Genomic DNA, 8,453 nt, shown 5'->3' with positions numbered 1-8,453 from the left:
TACTTTAGCCAGCGGGCGCGCCCTCTGCGGGAGACCGGGCGGTGCTGCGCCGCCAGCCTCTCCTAACCGGACCTTTCACGTTGGCCCTGAGGACGGTGGCGCCCTATCCTTTCACATGAGGGCTCACGACTTACTCGTGTGTCTTTCCCAGGGCAGCGGGTCCCTGTCAATGGAGGGCCTGAGCAGCGTTTCCTGGAGGACTGGGCGGGAGGAGGGCTGGGGTGACGCCACCCGGACGTCGGCGGGCCCCGCCCCCAGCCTCAGGACCCCGCCCCCAGCCTCCGGCCCCGCCCCCAACCTCCGGGCCCCGCCCCCAGCCTCCGGGCACCGCCCCCAGCCACCTGGCCCCGCCCCCAGCCTCAGGACCCCGCCCCCAACCTCCGGGCCCCGCCCCCAGCCTCCGGGCCCGCCCCCAGCCTCAGGACCCCGCCCCCAGCCTCCGGGCCCCGCCCCGGTGTCCAGTCCTTCCCCGTTCACTCACGCAGGAACCCTAACGGGAAAACCCAAAATAGGAGCACTTGACTTCAATGTATAATGAATGACTCCTCACCGTGTCCGTTTTTCCGTCGAGACACACAGATGGAGGCCTTTCCCCAAGATGCCCCTGAGCTGGGAGGCGGAGTCCGGCCCCAGAGGCTGGGTCTCCTGGGGATCAGGGTTCTCGGCCCCTTCACCCCACTTTCTTCTTTCTTTAGAAGACGGAGTCTCCCTCTGTGGTCCAGGCTGGAGAGCACTGGTGCCATCACAGCTCACTGCAACCTCCAACTCCTGGGCTCAAGCCAGCCTCCCGCCTCAGCCTCCCGAGTAGCTGGGGCCACAGGTGCGCACCTCCACACTCAGATGATTTAACAATTGTGGGGCCCCCGGAGGTCTGGCCCGGGGCAGGCCGGGCTGAGCGCGATTCAAGGCTGTAAAAAAAAAAAATAATAAATAAACAAATTAAAAAAAAAAAAACAATTTTGGCTGCGAGCTGGCTCATGCATGTAATCCCAACACTTTGGGAGGTGAGGCAGGTGGAGCACCTGAGGTCAGGAGTTCGAGACCAGCTTGACCAACATGGTGAAACCTCGTCTCTACTAAAAATATAAAATTAGGGGCCGGGCGCGGTGGCTCACACCTGTAATCCCAGCACTTTGGGAGGCCGAGGCGGGTCGATCAGGAGGTCAAGAGATCGAGACCATCCTGGTCAACACGGTGAAACCCCGTCTCTACTAAAAATACAAACATTAGCTGGGCATGGTGGGCGTGCCTGTAATCCCAGCTACTCGGGAGGTTGAGGCAGGAGAATCGCCTGAACCCAGGAGGCGGAGGTTGCGGTGAGCCGAGATCACGCCATTGCACTCCAGCCTGGGTAACAAGAGCGAACCTCCGTCTCAAAAAATAATAAATACTTTATTTTTGCATAAATGGGGTCTTGCCTTGTTGCCCAGGCTGGTCTCTTCCTCCTCACCTCAAGTGATCCTCCCTCATCAGCCTCCCAAAGGTCTGAGATCACAGCCATGAGCAAGCATGCTGCTGGTTTTCAAACCATTTTTACATCGGTTCTTCATCTGATTCTCACAGTGTAGTGACAGAAAAGAAAACTGAGTCGAAGAAAACTAGGCAGCTCCCGGAGGGCAAAGATGAGCTGGTGGCACAGCACCTCCTCTGTTAGACAGTCACGCTCCCAGCGGCAGGAGCCCCCTCGGTCTGTTTTCTCCACCCACAGTTGCATCAAAATCCCTGGAGGGGGACCTTGTTTAAACACAGATAAAAAAGAATGAAATTGGCCGGGCGCGGTGGCTCACGCCTGTAATCCCAGCTCTTTGGGAGGCCGAGGACGGTGGATCACGAGGTCAAGAGATCGAGACCATCCCGGTCAACATGGTGAAACCCCGTCTCTACTAAAAATACAAAAAATTAGCCGGGCATGGTGGCGTGTGCCTGTAGTCCCAGCTACTCGGGAGGCTGAGGCAGGAGAATTGCCTGAACTCAGGAGGCGGAGGTTGCGGTGAGCCGAGATCGCGCCATTGCACTCCAGCCTGGGTAACAAGAGTGAAACTCCCTCTCAAAAAAAGACAAAAAACAAAAAACAAAAAAAAGAAAAGAAAAGGGGATCTCATAAATTTAGAAAGTAGAAACGTAGAGACCAGAGGCTGGGAATGGTTGGGTGAGAAAGGAAGAGATTTAGGTTAATGAAGGACTTAACAGCTTCTCTTCTTTGGATTTCACAGCCCTTTCTGGCTCTCCTCTGATCTCCATCTTTTTTTCAGGTCCCATTCTCCCCTCTCATCAATTCTTTTTTTTTGAGACAGAGTCTCTGTTATTTAGGCCGGAGTGCAGTGGTGCAACCTTGGCTCATTGCAACCTCTGTCTGCTGGGCTCACGGAATCCTCTCACTTCAGCCTGCAGGTAGCTGGGAGTACAGGTCACCTGTATGCAGGTGTAATCCATCTGCCTCGGCCTCCCAAAGTTCTAGGATTACAGGCATGAGCCACCGCGCCTAAAAAAAAAAAAAATCTTTTTAAGGATGAAAGAGCAAGGGAAGGCCAACCTTCTGACTCCACTCCCTCAATTGACATTTCTCCCTTCGTTCCCCATGGATAAGGGACAAAGAATAGAAAGAATTGAGGGAAATAAAGGACGATGAACATATTCAGTGGGAGGATGATGTTAGATTTGGGCATGATAAAGCGTGAGGTGCCCCTGGAGACATCGGTGGGAGCTGCGAGTTTTATGTAGGAGGAGGAGCTGAAGCTACAGAAAAGTCTGGGTTGGAAATTTAAATTCAGGAATCTTTACTATATACCGGTGTAGTTGAAGCCATGCAGGCAGATGAAATCACTTTGAGAGAATATGCCGAATGGGAAAAGAAGCAAGCCAGTGACTAATTCTAGAATCCAACACTACAGAGTCGAGGAGAGAAGGCTGGGCACGGCGGCTCACGCCTGTAATCTCAGCACTTTGGGAGGCTGAGGTAGATGGATCACCTGAGGTCAGGAGTTCCAGACCAGCCTGCCCAACATGGTGAAACCTGGTTTCTAGTAAAAATACAAAAATAAGCAAGTGTGGTGGCTGGTGCTTGTAGTCCCAGGTAGTTGGGAGGCTGAGGCAGGAGAATCACTTGAACCAGGGAGCTTGCAGTTGCAGTGAGCCGAGATCATGCCATTGCACACCAAACTAGGTGACAGAGTGAGACCCTGTCTCAAGGAAAAAAAATTTTTTTTTTTTTTTGCCAGCAACCTCCTATAGCATAAAAGCTTGGCTGAGGGCTCACTGCTCTCAAATGCCCCTCAGGCACTGATACACCCCATTTATTAACCACAGCTGTTCCTTAGCTTGGACTTCTCTTCCCATTGCCCACTTCGTAAATGTGGCCAGTAGTTCAGATTGGCTTTCTCATCTTTTTTTTCTTTTGAGATGGAGTGTCACTTTGTCACCCATGCTGGAGTGCAGTGGTGCAATCTCAGCTCACTGCAACCTCCGCCTCCCTGGTTCAAGCAATTCTTCTGCCTTAGCCTCCTGAAAAGCTGAGATTACAGGTGCCCACCACTATGCTCCATTAATTTTTTTTGTTTTCTGAGATGGAGTCTTGCTCTGTCACCCAGACTGGAGTGCAGTGGTGTGATCTCAGCTCACTGCAACCTTTGCCTCCTGGGTTCAAGCAATTCTCCTGCTTCAGTGTCCCGAGTAGCTGAGATTACAGGTGCCCACCACACTCCTGGCTTATTTTTGTATTTTAATAGAGACGGGGTTTCACCATGTTGGTCAGCCTGGTCTTGAACTCCTGACCTCATGATCTACCCACCTTGGCCTCCCAAAGTGCTGGGATTATAGGCGTGACCCACTGCGCTGGACCTCCTAGCTAATCTTTTTTTTGTATTTTAATAGAGACGGGGTTTCACCATGTTGGTCAGCCTGGTCTTGAACTCCTGATCTCAAGTGATCCACCTGCCTCTGACTCCCAAACTACTGGGATTACAGGCACAAGCCGCTGTGCCCTGCCCTCTCATCTCTTTCCTGGCCTCGCTGAAGTATGCCTCACTTGAATGCTGGAAGTTGAAATCTAAAAGTTATTTTTTCCTAGAGTACCTTGTGTTCTGGGTTCTGCAGGTGATCCAGCCTTCACTAGGTGGATCGGTGCCCTGGAGATTTGGAGAGCAAACACGAACACCGAATTGAAGACCATATACTTCTTGCTCTTTCTGCAGGCAAGCTTGGATACAGATGTGTTAATACTTTTTTCCCCCTCTGTGGCTGCAGCAGAGATCCCAGCATTGATCTCCAGCTTTCTGGGTGTCAAAAAACAGGGTGGATGGCGGGGCACTGTGGCTCATGCCTGTAACCCCAGCACTTTGAAAGGCTAAGGTGGGCAGATTACCTGAGGTCAGGAGTTCAAGACCAGCCGGACCACATGGTGAAACCTTATTTCTACTAAAAATACAAAAATTAGCCAGGCATGGTGGCCGGTGCCTGTAATCCCAACTACTTAGGAGGCTGACACTGAAGAATTGCTTGAACCTGAGAGGCAGAGGTTGCAGTAAGCGGAGATCACACCACTGCATTTCCTGGGTGACAAATAAAAATTCTAGCTCAAGCCGGGCGCGGTGGCTCACGTCTATAATCCTAGCACTTTGGGAGGCTGAGGCGGGTGGATCATGAGGTCAAGAGATCGAGACCATCCTGGTCAACATGGTGAAACCCCGTCTCTACTCAAAATACAAAAAAAATTAGCTGGGCATGGTGGCGTGTGCCTGTAGTCCCAGCTACTCGGGAGGCTGAGGCAGGAGAATTGCTTGAACCCAGGAGGCGGAGGTTGCAGTGAGCCTAGTTCGTGCCATTGCACTCCAGTCTGGGTAACAACAGCGAAACTCCGCCTCAAAAAAAAGAAAAAAAAAGTCAGGGTGGAGGCATCCATTTTGCTGTTCTATTCATCTCTGTGATATCTCCAAAGTCTAGCATGTGCTACTATGCCTAGCACATAGTAGGAACTCAATACATTGATATGTGAAAGAAGTTTGTGCTATGATCAAGCTCAAATAATTACCATTCACCATACATTTTTTTCTCATCTATTTGATTGGTCTTATTGTCATATGGAGGAATGAATTCCTGTTATTAATATCAGAGAGATACGGAATCCCAGGATACTATCATGCTGGGCTGGTGGGAAGGGGCTTCCCAAGTGGTGAGAGTCCCTGGGAAGAGTAACCAGACCAAAGCATTCTGGGAGGGCTTTGGGGTGCATGTTGGTCACCGTAGGTACCTTCGCTGCGCCTGATGACGCAGGTCCTGAAGCGCTCTCATCTCAGGCTCTTTGCATGTAGGCATTTTTTTTTCCTTTCTTTCTTTTTATTTTTTTTTTGAAACAGGCTTGCTCTTTTGCTCAGGCTGAAGTGCAGTGGTGCAATCATTGCTCACTGCGGCATCAGAGTCCTGGGCTCAAGCGATCCTCCCGTTTTAGCCTCCTGAGTAGCTAGGTCTACAGGCCTGCACCACCACGCCCAGCCAATTTTCTCTAGAGACAGGGTCACAGTATGTTGCTCAGGCTGGTCTCAAACTTGTGGCCTTGAGTGATGCTTTCACTCTAGCCTTCCAAAGAGCTGGGATTACCGGCGTAAGCCACCGTTCCCAGCCTGCATGTAAGCTTTTGATGAATGCTGTTTTGTATTTTTATTTATTAATGTAATCATATTATATTAAATATTAAGTATATCACATATTTAATAATATAAATACATGAAATATGATATATAAACATTATTAAATATATCACATATTTATTATATTAAGTATATTTAATGTAAAGCAAAAATAAACTGTAGATGAAAAAGTAACTCATATCCAGTGTTCTATGAAAACGGTGTTTTTGAATTTAGTCTGAGAATACATAGTTGTCTTACCTAATATTACATGTTCCTTTATCATCGTTATGTTTCTTTCTTTCTTTCTTCTTTCTTATTTATTTGTTTTTGGAGACAGGATTTCGCTCTGTCACCCAGGCTGGAGTCCAGTGGCGTCATCATAGCTCACTGCAGCCTCAAAGTCTTGGGCTCAAGGGATCCTCCTATCTCAGCCTTCCAAATAGCTGGGACTACAGGCATGGGCCGCTCTGCATGGGTAGTTTTAAAAACTTTTTGTAGAGATGAGGGGCTTGCCATATTGCCCAGGCTGGTCTTGAGCTCCTGCCTTCAAGTGATCCTCCTGCCTCAGCGTCCCAAAGTGCTAAGATTACAGGAGTGAGCCGCTGTGCTCAGCCCAGTCCTTACATCTCTACATCAGCTCTTGTTCCAGCCACCTCTGAAAGGACTGTGGTCAAATCCCACGGGTGGGTGTAAGTATCCTGGAGCCACTTCTTCAGTTCTCCTCCCACCCCGTGGCCAGTCTCTGTGTCAGTTCCACTGGCTTGTCACGTCAGAGTTCACCACCACACAGCTTCGATATCTATTATCTCAGTATGATTCTGTCAAACGGAAAAAGAATTTCACTGGAAATAGAATCCCCAGCACCCAGATAAAGTGAACCCTGTCTCCTCATGTCCCATCTTTTAGGTCGTCTCCACTCCGGGGGCTTCCTTCTCCCAACCCTCTCCACCCTCTTAGGAACGGCGTTGGATTTGAGGCTGGAATGCACCTGCTTCTCTCAGAGGCAGGAGTGGAACACCAGGAAAAACAATTTGCCGTTTGGTGACTTCTGGCTCTGGAGTTCTGACATTTGTTGCCAGCTGAGAGTTCTTTTGATTGGCTAGAAACATTAAGGCATAGTGAAATATTAAAATATCTCAAGGCTTTGGGAGGCTGAGGTGGGCGGATCATGAGGTCAGGAGATCAAGACCATCCCGGCCAACACGGTGAAACCCTGTCTCTACTAAAAATACAAAAATTAGCTGGTGTGGCAGCACATGCCTGTAATCCCAGCTACTCAGGACGCTGAGGCAGGAGAATTGCTTGAAACCAGGAGGTGAAGGCTGCAATGAGCTGAGATTGTGCCACTGCACTCCAGTCTGGGTGACAAGAGCGAGACTTCATCTCAATGAATCAATCAATCAAACAAATTAAAAATAAGTATCCAAGGCAGTATAGGATTTAAATAATCTGTAAGAGCAGGGGGTGGGGGCAGGCATAGTGGCTCATGCCAATAATCCCAGCACTTTGGGAGACCAGGCAGGTGGATCACCTGAGGTCAGGAGTTTGTGACTAGCCTGGACACCATGGCGAAACCTTGCCTCTACTAAAAAATACAAAAATTAGCTGGACATCGTGGTAGGTGCCTGTAATCCCAGCTAATTGAGTGGCTGAGGTGGCAGAATCGCTTGAACCTTGGAGGCGGAGGTTGTGGTGAGAGGAGATCACGCCATTGCACTCCAGCCAGGGCAACAAGGGCGAAAGAAACAAAAAAGACTAAAATGGTATTTTTTTTTTTTTTGAGACGGAGTTTCGCTCTTGTTACCCAGGCTGGAGTGCAATGGCGCGATCTCGGCTCACCGCAACCTCCGCCTCCTGGGTTCAGGCAATTCTCCTGCCTCAGCCTCCTGAGTAGCTGGGATAACAGGCACGCGCCACCATGCCCAGCTAATTTTTGTATTTTTAGTAGAGACGGGGTTTCACCATGTTGGCCAGGATGGTCTCGATCTCTTGACCTCGTGATCCACCCGCCTCGGCCTCCCAAAATGCTGGGATTACAGGCGTGAGCCACCACGCCCGGCCTAAAATGGTATATTTTATGTTATGTCTATTTTACCACAATAAAAAAAGTACAAAGAAAAAGGACAGCTGAATTCTCATATCTGCCTCTACATTTAATCTCTTGAAATACGTTGTTTTGATTAATGTTTCTGAAGAAAATCTGGCTTCATACAAATATGTAGTTGGAAACAGGAATCAGCAATTTTCTGATATGATTGTGAATTTCATGCTTTGATAGTCCAGCAAAACTGGACAGGATTAGTTGCGATGTGAAATCTGCAACTGTACCCATACGCTTTTTGTTACATTTAAATTAGTGTGACAAAGACAAGTCTGTGCGCTCATGTGTACTGCAGCACTGGTTACAAAACGAAGTCACGGAATTAGCCTAAGTGTCCATTAATGTACAGATGGAGAGAGAAAATGTCCATCTACAGCATGGAATACTATTAAGCCTTCACGGAGGAGGAGATTCCGTCATCTGCAGCAATGTGGATGGCACTGGAGAATGTTCTGCTAAGTGAAATGAGGCAAATTCCAAAAGACAGACACCGCATGTTCTCACATACATGAAGACTAAAGCAGTGGGACTCAGAAGCAGAGGGTATCCTGGTAGGAGCCGGGAAATGACGATTGAAGGTTACAGGGCCTCAGTTAAATAGGAGAAATACGTTTGGATTTTTTGAGATCTATTGCACAGGTTGACGAATATACTTAATAATTGTGTACTGTCGTCAGCCAGGCGCGGCGGCTCACGCCTGTAATCCCAGCATTTTGGGAGGCCAAGGT

Source organism: Callithrix jacchus, chromosome 2 (genome assembly GCF_049354715.1).
Source record: "Callithrix jacchus isolate 240 chromosome 2, calJac240_pri, whole genome shotgun sequence".
NCBI classification, from domain to species: domain Eukaryota; kingdom Metazoa; phylum Chordata; class Mammalia; order Primates; family Cebidae; genus Callithrix; species Callithrix jacchus.
Note: the sequence above shows the minus strand (reverse complement) of the source record.